We start from the raw sequence: 14,593 nt of genomic DNA, 5'->3' as shown, positions 1-14,593 counted from the left end.
CTTGGTTCTAATTTTTCTTTTAAATGGTAAATTAGTCTCTCCTGGAACTTGCTTTGTGGACCACAGCTGCTGCAGCAGATCCTTGTCACAAGGACCACACGTGTTGTGTGGTAAAAGACTACCCTATAACATTTTTTGCATGTTTGGTATGGCATCCAGTTTCATTGGTTTCCGTCTAATTTTGCAGGAAAGATCCTCACTGCTTAAAAGGTTGAGCACCCTCAAAGATCTTGATGTCAATAGATCTGTTTTGGATAGTAATGGTTTAGAAGAGCCAATAAACGTTATTGGCCTGGAAACATTTCCTTTGATTTACAAGGTTTTTAATTAATCTTTCGGTCTCTCTTCTTTTTTCATCGTGAAACCTGTTATCCCTTTGGTAAACCATAGTGTCTCATAACCCTTCCTTAAAGTCTATGACAGATACTTAGAATTTCTGATTTTTATGATCTTAATTTTAACTTATTTATTTTCTTTGTGTATATGGTTCTTGGATGGTGATGCAGGTTCAATGGCCCCTGTCCCTCACTATCTCAAGAAAGGCCCTCACAAAGTATCAGTTGATTTTTCACTTCTTGTTCCATTGTGAACATGTGAACCCCCAACTATGTGGGGCGTGGCAAAATCATCAGGTATGGCTCTGGCATAATCATTCAGCTCAGTTAGAAGATCTAATATCTGTTTGTATTTAATATAGGTATAATTTTGCAGGGAGTTCGTGCCCTTAAAACACGGGAACCGGTATTACCGGTCATCATCTTTGCTTTGTTGCAAAGATGCTTAAATTTATTAATAGTCTTCTCCACTATTTGACCTTTGAGGTGAGATTTATTTCTCTTTCGTATGCTATTTTTAAGTGATTACACCGGGAGAACCTATAATTGGTCGAAAAGTACTGTCACGTTGTTCATTGGATTTGGTAAAGCGATGACGATTGGTTTTTATCCGCTATTTTTTTTGTTATTATGGTGAAGCCATACTTCATGGCTCTGGTCCTGAAACAAGTGTGTTTTTATATAGAGAAATTGGGCGATCAAAGTGAGTTTTCAATGTTTTTGCGCATTTACTTTAACTTTCTCTTGTTTTCAGGTTCTTGAACCGAATTGGCATGTGATGCATTGTAAACTACAAACTGCAAAGAGCATAGATGAGGTTTGATTTTGTTCCTATCAAGTGCGGTCATAACCCCCTCCCCCCTCTTCGTTACCTTGCAAAACTTGTGTCAGCTAATAGCTTAGGATTGTATACTTGTTCCAAACCAATGTCTGTCATCTAGTAATGATATTTTTTGTGGCAGGTTATCCGATGCCATGATTTCTTCCTTGAAAAGTGTCTGAAAGAATGTCCGCTTCTTTTGCCTGAAGTTCTCAAGGTCAGTCATGTGATATGTACCCTGCTGTGTATATAATCAAATTCATTCAGACAAATATATTCGAGTCCTTTGTGTATTTGTGCTTCTCATAAGAAATGAACTAGTTCCCTCCTAACTGTTTTAGCTTTACACGTTTACCTGTAACTTTTTTAATATAAAATCCACCTAGTTCTAACAGAAACCAAAGAAATTGATTTTTGGAAGGCTTGGTCTTGTCTGTGCTTGTTCTTTGGCTTATCGTTGGTGCACCTCTATTGGTTTCGAGAGTCTAGCTAGGGTTGGATATGCACAAGATACATACTGAACATAAAAGCTAAGTTACATTGACGTGGATCCACACGTCTGTATCTAACGTGGCAAAATATCAAAAATTGAGGTATAACGCATACAACATGTGTCTAACACGGATACGTGGATCGATAAACACGGATTATTCTTATAAATATGGCGTGTCTACGTAACATATCATAAAGTTGTGAATTTCCTGGTCAAAAGTGTAGAAGTAGTTATTCTTTTTACTTAATTATCATATTGAGTGTATGTTTGAAATATTGTTGTATATATCTCTCGTTGCATTTTAAAGTAGAAGTCTATCTAAACTCTTTTGTTAAATGAAATAGGTAATACTTGTGGCATTTGTTTGTTGCCAACCTTGAAGGATGGAGGTGGTCGATATTGCCACTTGGTCACTTTCTAATAAGAAGACTTTCTTTCTAGCTAGTTGTAAGCATAATGTAATGTACTTTTTCGCTTGGAAAATTGAAGTACTTGGTGTTTACATGTGTTTGTATTGTACTTTTCGCTTAGAAAATTGAAGTAGGGTGTTTACAAGTGACTTGATAATTTTGAGTGATGGAATGAATGTTTTATTCTTGAATGGGATTGACGGTGTGATTGTGTATTTTATGGAATGGATTGTTTTTTAAAAGAGTTGTATCTTGGCTAGTTCATATAGTAACCGGTGGTGGCTAGGGCTAGTTGTATCTTGAATAATAATAATAATAATAATTGGTTGCTATACATCCACCTGGATGTATATCAACTAATTATTAATTTTCTTTTTCTAAAACGATTTTGTGACGTCATTTTGACGTCACAAATATTTGTGACACCATTTTGGCATTACTAATTTGTGACGTCAAAATGACGTCACAAAATATAGTAACGCCATTTTGGCGTCACTAATTTGTGACGTTAAAATGACGTCACAAAAATAATTGTCGCCAAATTGTGACACCAAAATGGTGTCACTAAAATTATTTGTGACGCCAAAATGGTGTCACTAAAATTACCAGGAGGAAAAGTTGTGGCTTTGGAAAGAAACAGAAGATTGTTTCATTTGGGCATTTTGATTTAAATGTGGAAAAGATATTGAAATAGGTGGAGATTTATGCCGCTCCTTGTTATGAGAAATTGGATGGGTTCGCAGCTAATAAAAGAAAAGAAACCACTATTGTTGTTGAAAATACTCAAGCTCATGAGTATACTATAGTTGTGAAGCCACTTGTTGTTATTGGAAACCATATGAGGTTTTGGGGTATTGGAACATCTCCAAATCCTAGAGATGGAATTGGAGCATATCATGGTCCAAGAGATGGTATTGGAACTTCTCTAGTTGACATGGAAGTGGAGATGATATTTGGTACTTTTGACTACTTTGTATTGAAGTTTGTTGGTGATCCCTTGAGGGACTCACGCCCTTTCGGGCATTGATGGGCATGGTTGTTGATTGACCCCATTTTGGGGTATGGAGGAACTACGAAGGCTTGATCCCTTGACTGGGTATGTAGGCAACCACTTCGTGGTGCAGTCATTGTTGGGTCCTTAGGAAAATTGATGGTTGGATTGGTTGGTTATCTCTTTGATGTTGTTTGGTTGGTTGGGTGTAGCGCATTGGTTAGTCAGCTCGAATTTGGAAAATTCTTCACCGAGGTGGAGAATTGTTGGATATGCCAAAAGGGATCGAAATTTTGTATTCCACTGAAATTTCAGCTACACTATAAAAACAAAGTTAGGGTTTAGAAATTAATGTGAGACAAAATTGGTTGCTAGGGTTTGGAATTTGGTGTCTCTCTTGAGAGAGCTTTGGAAGAAGGTCTTCTCTTCATTTGTTTATGCCCAAACTCTTTGGTAGTTGTCTACACCATTGAAAGTTGTAGAGTTGAGAGAACATTGTTGTGAGAAGAGAAAAAGAGAGATTTGTGAGTTTCATCTTGGGAAACTTCAGGATTTTTTGGAATCAAGGTGAGAGCTTATTATACTCTTTTGAATATTCTCTCTATTGGAAATTTCTCTATTTGGTTGTGGATTAGGCGCAAGCTAAACCACATAAATATTTGTATCTCTTCTCTTGGTTGTTTGCTTGAATTGTAAGTAGTTTACATTGTTTACTACTTGTTTAGGAGTTATTTAGTTGATTTCATACACCGTAGTTGTGGTTTGTTGCTTCTACCACATTTGATATTGGTTGTTCGCTTCCGTTGCATTGGATTGGTGTGTTTCATAGTTCTTTGAAAAGATAATAAGTGAAACCCTCATGAAGCAGCACAAACTTATCAAATAAATTCAATTTGTGCAAGTGCTCTTTTGGTTTTAAAGGTATCTAAACAATATGTGTTTTCTGTAATCAATTAATCAACCCTGTTGAATCTTTTGGTGACATTGTCATTGATTACCCGTAAGTGATAGGGTTATATACTAAAAACATTATTTTTGTAGTAACTCTAATTCTTTATATTTTGAATGAGAATCATATGGACAAATGTTATGCATATTATATATGTTATTAGTTATATGCATGTGTCTAATACTTTATGTTGTAAATGATATGGCGTGTGGTGACACACATAAGATCATATCATTAGTACCTTATAAAGTATAAGTAAACGTTCACAACCTAAATGGATTTGGACAAACCATTGGTATGGTTGTAGTATAATCTGGTATTAGTCTATCTTGACTACAGGATTACACTAGTACACTTTGTGTGTATTGAATAAGACCAAGTGAGGTTGTTTCTCTTTATACTGACTATATAAGAGAACAAACACCTCTGTTATTATGGATGCTTGCCATCTTAATCCGGATATAATAACGGGCACTTATGTGCATTGTACATTGCTTTAAATCATCAATAAGTGCGATTCATTTGTGAATCAACAAACTTGATGGATTGGATAATGACATTATATGTAAGGTGTGCTGTTGATTATATAAGAAATCCGTGACCCGCAGGAAGTCGGGTTGATGTTGTCCCCTTGAGGAGCTCAAAAAGATTGTCATGTAAACCCTGCAGGTGGATTTATTCTGACATGACAATGAGGTTGAGTGGTACTACTCAAGGACATAAGAAGTTGATTAATGTAGTTGTCAGTAACTTGACTTAATCAACAGACATTCGATATCTTAAATACGGGGAGATCCACAAGCATATAATATGAAGCCCATAAACGTAACACATAATTTGGGATAAGGGCGGTAGTGCAACAATGACCTTTAGTGGAATAAGCCATTTGTTGACGGACTTGGGCTGTGTGTTCTGGGCGAACATGGGAAGCCCAAACCCGTCAGGAGGCCCAACCCTTATTTCTCCTCATGGTCCATGTTGTAGCCTATAAATAGAAACCCTTCTCTCCTGGCCGAATTCACTATTCATCTGGATTGAAAAGAGAGGCAAGAAAAAATAGATCCAAAATTGGTTCTAGCTTTGTGAGAAAGAAGGGAGTTGGTAGATCGTTGCCCACACAACGTCCAATCTATTGAAAGAAATACAACAGAAGATCAAGAGGTGGTTGCTGATTTCATAGCTATTGGATTCTCAGAGTTATCACCGCTGATCTACAGGTAAATTTCTAACCAAACTGTGACACTCCTTATTCCGCTGTGCGTGGGTGTTTCGCGGTTCGTAGTAAATCATTTGGCGAAACCATAATGGTTCCTACAGTAAGATCAGTACCAATAATCACTTTTTGTTCTTTTGATGGGATTTTATTTGGTGGTAATTGGAATGGTTCTGTAGCTCCGTGGAATGCACCTCTGCAGCTATTCAAGCATTGGCATCGTTCAAGAGATTATATCCAGGACATCGAAGAGAAGAAGTAGAAGATTCTATTGCAAAATCTGTTCAAGTTCATTAAGAAGATACAAGCGCCAGATGATTCATGGTGTGTTTTCCTTCCTACTATTTGATTATTATTTTGTTTAAGCTGGAACTGTTTCTCTGCCATATTGGTTGATGCTCGCTAGCAATAGTAAATTGCAGTTGCTCATGGATTGTCTGAAATGAACTGTTTAGTCGAGCAGTCATGAAGAACTTTATTATTATGAAAACAAAATTTAAGTACTTTATGTTTCTTACCTGAAGTTTGTCCATCAATTTTTAAGAAGGTTTCCTTAATAGGTATGGGTCCTAGCAAGTATGCTTTACCTATGCAATATGGTTTGGGATAAAAGGTTTAGTTGCTGCCGGAGAAACCTTTAGTAATAGCCCTAGTATTCGTAAAGCTTGTGATTTCCTGATGCCCAAAGAGCTGGATTCAGGTGGTTAGCAGATCACATTTGAAAACCAATTGTTCCTCTCGTAAGGAAAGAAATATAAGGTTGTTTGATCACGAAGAAGTATCATTGGAGTGGGCAGTCAGGAATTCTTTGGGATGCTACTCTACTGTACTTTCGTGTTGTAATGTCTTCATGTTGGAGGGCTGTTTAGCACCCTTCCCAAGGGATCAAGAGCTTCGATGACAAAGGACTGAGTGGGCTTATGGGTGCCAACCTAGTTTGGATGTCTTAGTTACTAAGTTACTACCATGCATATGCGTATCTATCTCCTTTCCTTATTGTGTGGTACATTGCTTCTTTTCAATGAAGTCGTTTGATTCAGTATGTTATTAGTTTTAATCCTTTAAAAGCTGAAAATGAAGGTTATGTGTAAAATATGTCATTAGCTATTGTAGCTTACAACTTAGCTCTGAACAATGTTTGAGGTTCGAGAATAAATGTTCCTCCGAAGAATAGAGGTAGTTGTCGTGCTATTTAAAAGCTCGTTAGCATACCTGACTCCATTAAATTCACAAGGCTGTCAATACACTTCCTAGAGCGACTTAGCATAACTGATGACATGTTGATCTGGAGCTTGAGTGATTCTAATGTCTCTCATAAGTCGACTGTCATACTGCAATATAGTCTTCCAGACGTTTCCCGAAAATTTAGTGTTTTTTTCTTTCCTTTTGAAGTCATGAGTACACCCATGCCTCTCATTTTGGTCCTTGAATGCATATTTTAGTTGCATGTGTTTATTGTGTCGAAAGTCAATTTCTTGATTTCATTATAACTCATTTTGAATAGGCAGAGAGAGATCCAACACCATTGCACTATGCAGCTAGAGTGCTGATTAATTCACAAATGGAGAATGGTGATTTTCCACAAGAGGTAGCTCATCTACCTCCAAGTTAGCTTCTTCTTTGGCCCTTCCTTTCATACGATTATGATTATCTCGCTTTTTATACTACTGTTACTGGTAGTTTCATTTACAAAAACTGAGTAAAATTTCTATATTTTGGAATAGTTGAAGATGGATTTGGATTGAAGGAAGTTTTAAGTACATGCAGAGCAGAATCTTTACCATAGATAATTGAAGTAGCCTTTGCCTGAGGAGTACAAAAGCTGTGTGGCAATGTATAACAACCCCAATTTTTAAACAACATAAACTATATTATTTGAATTGAAAATAACTATTATATTATGAAGTCTAGCTTGTTATAGAATTTGTTTGGTTGTTGTTGATTTTTCAAAATTGTTTTTACATGAATTGTTTGTAAGAACTTGTGTGGGTATTTTAGAATCATTTTTGGCCTTTAAAACATTGTTAAAATGTACCCATTCATATAGGTATGGACCTTGGGTGTTTTTAGACCCATTTGAGGCTCATATGTTAACTTAAACAGACTTAAAACATTGAATAAAGAAGACCTGCGAATTTCTTCTGTAAAAATCTCATTATTCAAAAACAAAACCCTAGCCTCCATTAAAAAGAATATTTTTGATTGAAAGAAATAAAAAGAAGGGGAAGAAGAAGAAAATGGATTGGAGGAAAAGAAGCATATATAGGTATTCTTTTTCAAATTCAATTTCGGGTGAATAGTCTAAATCTTATTTTCATATAATTGATTTATTACTATGGTTTAGATTAGTTGTGTATTTAATTCTCTATAATGATATAGAACTTTGAGATCGAAATTATTTATTTAATCAGAGACTTTCGGTATATTGAGTTACTGGCACCAAAAGTTTAGCTTTGATATATAGGTATTGTTGTGTTTAGGAGTACTTGTATATGGTGGTGAGTAACCATGTGTTTATTGATTGATTGACAGTATTATATAGGCCTGCAACTGTTTTGAATGATGTGAAGTCATTGGATTCATGTTATAGGGTTTTGATTTTCAGAATTTCAGAATTGTTCTTAGTAATTTAAGCATAGAAAATTCGTTTTTGATCTTTTTGATATGAATGCAACGCCTGTCTACTGTAGACACGCATATCTACAACTTTCGTGTTTTGTAAAATTTCATATCTAGTCGTTTTTCATACTGAACTTTAAGTTGAAGTCTGATGCAGAAACTGGGACTAAAACGGAGCAGTCTTCCGTAATAAAATCATATAAAATAAAATATTTACTCTTTTATGTTGATTCCAAAACCATTAGAATCTAGACTTACAGAGGTACAACTTCATACTTTGACCCGAGTTCATACTCGTGTTTAAGATTATGAAAACTGACTTCAATATATGATAATTGTGTGTGCACATATTCTGGATATGTTGTATTGTAAGAAGTGTATAGGACACTATACTTTGTAGATTTGTGGGAAACCAAAACCTAATGAAACCTTAGAGAGTCGTTTATCCGATGCAGTGAGCCTCATTTAATTTGGATGAGTGACAAAAAAGATATGACATCGACAATTCTATGCGTCAGAAATTCTATTCGTCAGAAAATAATTTTCTGCATAGAGTTTGATCACAAATTTCATAAAGCTAGGGGGAGAGTTAGAGTTTTTGTAAAACATGAAAATGTGAGTTTTATAAGTCTTCTTTCTAACTCAATTGGCCTCGTCATATTCCGAGGTCTGTGGTGGTAGATATAATGCCTGGAAGTTTGGTTGATAGAAAACAGTGCGTCAGAAATTAGTTTCTGCGCACTGTGTTCAAGTCTAGTTTTAAAATAGTTAGGTTGAGAGTTAGTATTTTTATAAAACTTAAAAGAGTAAGATCTAGAAGTCTGCTTTCTATTCCAATTGGCCTCATCGCATTCCGAGGCATGTGGAATTAATTATGGTGTTTGGAAGTTTGACTGGCAGAAAACAGTGCGTCAGAAATCAGTTTCTGTGCACTGTGTTCAAGCTTAGTTATCGAACATTTAGAATGAGATTGGATATTTTTGTAAAACATAAGAAAATAAGTTCTGTATGTCAGATTTTTAACAAAAAAAACCTCGATGTGTTTGGATACCTGTGAAAAGAGTTGTGTCATTCGGAAGATAGTCCGTCAAAAATCTAATTTGCTGAAATTAGGATTTTTACCGTTTTCAACCTAAGTTTTCTTTTAGATGGGCTGAGATTGGAACTTCGAGTTCTATATGAAAAGGTATATCTATATACCTTAGTTTCTAAATATTTAAGTTACATGTCATTTGGATGAATATAGGAAAAACTATAGCATTGACTATGTGGCTAATAAGAACTACGAATGCTTGATTCCAATCCTAAAAGATTTGGATACGTAGGCAGCTTTGAGCAAAAGTACAGCCACTACACTATACTATGCTATACTATATTATATATTAGTTACTAGTTATTGTGATAACTATATGTGTACAATATTAGTACTTAATTGTGTACGTGATTGTGTTGTTTAAAATATATTCACGAGACATTTAACTAATGTGTTATTCCTGATTGAACATTTTGATATCTAAGATTTATATAATTGATAATGAGGTGAGTTGATTAGTTATTGTGTTTGAAATCTTTAGTAATGAATTATTGTTTGAGACGATATTTGTTTTGTAATGAAATATTATAATAACTGAGAACTCTTGAGTGTTAAAATCCGGTGTAAAAGTGTCCGGTGAAAATTTAATGTGTCGCCCACATCTTTAGATCTCTCCACGCTTCTTTGATGAAAAGAAATGAAATGAAATTTTTATGACTAATGATGTCATATGAAAAGCCGCCTTAGAGAGGAACTAAGGCATTCGCCTTGCGGGCTGGCTGTATTCCTTGAATGTACGGGAATGTAGGTGAGTATTCCTTGAATGTGGCAGGAATGACCCAAGGTATTCATTGAATGTGCCATGAATGACCTGTTAGTGTTATGATGAGTATTCCTTGAATGTGGCGGGAATAACCTAAGGTATTTATTGAATGTGCCATGAATGACCTGTTAGTATTATGATGGGTATTCCTTGAATGTGGCGGGAATGACCCATGGTATTCATTGAATGTGCCATGAATGACCTGATATTTTGTTATGCCCAAATGAGGCTTTGTGATTATATGTATGGAAGCCCAGAGATGGCTGTGACTCACAAGTTACAAGTTTACAAGATGAAAGTATGTTTCTTGGAGGCGATATCTCGCTTGGGACATATGTCTTGTAGTGGTACTCAGTGTGAGTGAGGCACACGGATATGTGTGATTTGGCAAATGTGTGTAGTGCAAATCGTGGAGTATGAACTAAAGGTTGGGCTGTGTCTTTGAATAAATGAGTCAACAAGATAATTAATAAGCAAAGTAAAAATATTGATTTTACATGTGACTGAGTTATTGCATATGAATATTTATATATTATGATGTATATGATTTCTTATGAGAAATGTTTATGTGGTTTGTGTGAGTTGATACTCACAAGGGATGAATGTTCTCCCTAGTTGTGATATATTTCTTCGTTCTCATAAGTAGACAGTTGTGATATATTTCTTCGTTCTCATAAGTAGACGAGTGGTTTTTAAGAAAAATATTGGCATTAAGTATGAGCGAGTTGTTAGACTTGAATGTTAATATTGATGATATTTTATGTCAGATTGTATATTCTCATGGGTATTATGAGAGAAGTAGATATATAAATTAAATGTTTAGGTTTGGGAAACCTAACTTTGTTTTGTAGGAGGGTAGGACTTAATGATATTTTGTGCAGGGGCTCTGTCCTACCCTTATATAGAAGGGGATATCGGTAAGATTTAATTCAATTACTAAGTTATTAAAATGAGTTATTATCATGAGTTAATAGAATGGATGTCTTGCTTCGGAAGAAACTATGCCGGTTGAAATGACGGAACTACCTGTCATCCAAGTTGAGAATGGTTAAGTTATAGGTACATATAAAGTGTTTGTTTGGATAATTAAAGTATGGAATTGTTTTTATGTTGTTGGTCTACTCATACCAGCAAATCTAATTTACTGACCCATGTTTGTTTTCTTTTGCAACGTGGGTGTCTTCTTGGAAATATAGATGGTAGAATGCAGTGGATGAAGACGCTTGATTTGGATTCGCTCTTGGAGTCTTACTGGTATAAGTTATATGAAGTATAAAGTCTTGATTTGAAACATATGTAATAGAGTTGTTTCGAAATTCTTGAATTTGTACATTAAGAGTTGTTCTTTTGGTTTTAATTTGATCTCATATTTTTAATATCGTGGTTGATAATGGGTTATTAGGGTGTGGTTTCATCCTGGATTTTCAGAAGATGGAATAGGGTGTGGATAATTCCCTATTTTAAATTTTCTAGAAATTTGGGGTGTGACACGGTGGCTATGCTGTGAAAGGAGCCGCCAAGAGCCCTAAAGGGTTGCCTAGGCGCTCAAAGGGGCCAGTCTTACCAAGGTGCTCCAGGCTCAAATGCCAAAGGCGCCATTTGTAGTAAAAACTGTTGGGGATTTTTGTCTTATCAGTCTTGACTATGTTTTTAATAGTTGGAAGTGTGTTTCTAGAATATAATGTTTACACATTTTTGTTTATCAGGAGATCATAGGAGTCTTCAACAAGAACTATATGATCAGCTACTCTGCTTATTGAAACATATTCCCTATATGGGCACTTAGAGAATACCACTGCCGAGTGTTGCAGGCCCCATAAAAGAAATTCAGAGTTCTTGTAGCAAGATTGTTACTATATTTTATCAATGGAAACCTCAACATGTTCTTCTACCTGTACTCACATAATAGTAGATTTGGAAAAGTACTGTTGGGTGTATGTGAGAACTAGTGGGTGAAACAAACCATATTTGTCTGCTAGTTGTATTGTTATAGTTGAGAGTAAGATCTCTTTCTTCTCATGTTTTTAGTCCTTAATTGATTTCGTTGCACTTGTAATCGGCATTGTTTAATTCGAGCAATAATGCCTTTAGTTATTTTCTTGGTTTGATTCATCTGTTTTTCTGGTAGGATAGTTTGTGTTAATTATTTATTTACTAATTGCTTTTTACATTACGAGTACAAACCAAAACAAGTTCAGGAAGCCCTAAATAGAATTAACGATACAATTTGCACTAATGGCAGGAATGGTTTGAAGGACTTTGATGCAGTTTCCCTTTGTTTGTAAGCTTGTGAATTACGTGCTGGGATTTTCTTTTTCCAGATGTTTATGTACCCACATCAACGTTTTAGCTGTTGCTTCACATACCCTCATCTAGATAAAGAGTTTATGACTATTTAGTACCACGAACTTTCGTTTTTTTTTAAAATGGTACCCAAACTTTGTTTCTCGCCTATTCATACCACGAAGTTTTAATTTGTTTTAATTTAGTACATCAGTTAATTTTCCATCCAATTCCGTCCAATTTCACTAACGGCATTAGCACTATTCACATGAATAGTGTTTTTTCAAAAAATCAAAAACAAAAAACACTATTCACGTGAACAATATTTTCGCTATTCACGTGAACATTTTTTTTTTAAGAATCTTTAATCAATCTTAAAAATTAATTCTTTAATGAAAAATAATAAAAAAACATTATTCATGTAAACAGAGTTTTTACTATTCACGTGAACAGTGTGTGTGTGTGTGTGTGTGTGTGTTTTTTTTTTGTAATAATCTTTAGCCAATCTTAAAAATTAGATTATTACAAAAAAAAAAAAAAAAAAAATTGTTCATGTGAATAGTGTTTTTTTGTTTTTCAAAATTTGAATTTTTGAAAAAACACTGTTAGCATGAATAGTGAAAACAATGTTAACGTGAATAGTGATGTGTGAATAGTACTATTCACATGAATAGTGATGTGTAAATAGTGCTGTGTGAATAGTGCTAACCCCGTTAGTGGAATTGGATGAAAAATTAACTGAGGTACTAAATTGAAACAAATTGAAACTTCGTGGTACGAATAGGCGAGAAACAAAGTTCGGGTACCATTTAGAAAAAAATGTGAAAGTTCGTAGTACTAAATAGTCATTAACTCTCTAGATAAATTTGGTAGACAATGCCAAACTTCACACACAAGTACTTCTATGTTACTGGCTATATCCCCTATAGAAAGATCTTCATATCTTTTATATTTGATTAATAGCTGGTGCACCACATGCCTTGAGTGGGAAGAGCAGTTGTGAGAACTGAGTTCATCGACTTTAGGGAGTACTAGCTGAAACACTAGAAATAGCTGAGGCTTCCAGTGATATTAATTTAGAATTCAATTGATTGATTGCTTAACTTGCTTAGAAGTTGGAGAAGATATCAAAGTGTTTTATATATGTGTGTAGACACATCGAAAGAGTGAATAAATAAAACTGATAACAAAAATTTAGCAAAAAATAAAAAAAATAATTGTTTTTGGAGATGCAGGGATTCGAACCCTGATATACCAATTGCAACGAAAGCTTGTATCATATCAACAAACAAGTTTAGAAGAGCTACATCCCTGTTTGTTATTGTCTAACTAGTGAATGTCCGTGCCAGTCGACACTTTTGAACAACACCCCAAGAGACCATCTCTATGGTAGTATTAGATCGATGATATAACCATTTCCAATAGTTTTATACTTCATAATCATTTTATACGCGTACTCAAGTGAGCTTAATGATTGCAATTCTATGCATTTCATTTCTCACAAACCAATTTATTACACATACCCTTACACATTCATTAATTCAACACATATCAGAATGAGAATGAGGAAAATAAGGGGAGAGAGTCTTCAATTAAGAGCATCATATTTTTTTTTAAATAAAAAAATCCAGCAAAGTCTCATTTGTATTTTCAACATTTCAAAAACCTAAATCCTGTCATAACCTGAAAATCAAACAATACAATTCTTATAGATCAACCATACCAAAATATATAACTTCATATTTATACATAACACAAATTACTTCTAAAACTAAAAGACAACTCATTAAACATTAAAGAAGACTTTGCATAATTTTTCACATGGGGCTAATTCTAGTAACGAAAGGGAAAAATAAAATAAATACTCCACTCCCACTGATCGAGTTCCTCATTTCTCTCATTCTCCCCTCTATACATACTGTTCGCACCATTCTGCTACCATATAGATAAATGCGCCATGGAGCAATGACTGCAATCATGCCGCTAAAAAATTCTGGCAATTTAACTTGGTACCTGCAAGCAAACCACATACACATGATTTTTTTAGACTTGATACATTTAGCATATTGTTTACAAAAGAGATAGTTCTCAAAATGTAATAATCTCTATTCTTACTTTTAAGTATCCACGCTATCATAAAAAAAAAAAAAAAAACTATCATAAAAACTTACATAGCATATATATGGATACAACATATTCTTTAATTTCTAAATCAATAAAAGTAACATTCTTTAATTTCTTACTCGTCTTTTCTCAATGGTATCGATGTCCTTAGAGAAGAACTTCTGGGTATACGCGGGACATTGGTATCAATGTCGTCAGATGAGTGATTGTCAACAAAACCACACCACTATAGTCCTTATTGTAAGCTATTGACTCCAATCTTCTCACTTGGAAGTAAAAAATAAAATTCAAATACTGCCTAAAAAAATAGTGTTGACTAATAACATGAAGTAAAACAGTTTGCCAAATCTATATTTTTCTTTTTTCTATTCAGGTTTGATAAATTCTAACAAAAGCAGCACCAATATAAAGCAGTCCAAAGCAAAACACAAAACAGTATCATAGTACAACATACACATAATATCAACACATTGACGCATAATGACAAATGCTCTAACAAA

The 14,593-nt window shown here is 34.6% G+C and overlaps 2 long non-coding RNA genes across 2 annotated transcripts; both read left to right on the top strand.

Moving 5' to 3' along the window:
* The first annotated feature begins 33 nt into the window (after positions 1–33).
* LOC147515181 (uncharacterized) lies at positions 34–736 on the top strand. The gene is made up of 4 exons (XR_015213382.1): positions 34–110; positions 188–319; positions 507–632; positions 712–736. It is a non-coding gene; the product is annotated as an uncharacterized LOC147515181 (long non-coding RNA).
* Positions 737–776: 40 nt separating this feature from the next.
* LOC147515180 (uncharacterized) lies at positions 777–2,249 on the top strand. Its single transcript, XR_015213381.1, has 4 exons — positions 777–821; positions 1,090–1,152; positions 1,298–1,372; positions 1,993–2,249. It is a non-coding gene; the product is annotated as an uncharacterized LOC147515180 (long non-coding RNA).
* The last annotated feature ends 12,344 nt before the right edge of the window (positions 2,250–14,593 follow it).

This window comes from Coptis chinensis, chromosome 2 (genome assembly GCF_015680905.1).
Source record: "Coptis chinensis isolate HL-2020 chromosome 2, ASM1568090v1, whole genome shotgun sequence".
Taxonomy (NCBI): domain Eukaryota; kingdom Viridiplantae; phylum Streptophyta; class Magnoliopsida; order Ranunculales; family Ranunculaceae; genus Coptis; species Coptis chinensis.
Note: the sequence above shows the minus strand (reverse complement) of the source record. Positions and strands in the feature narration are given on the sequence as shown.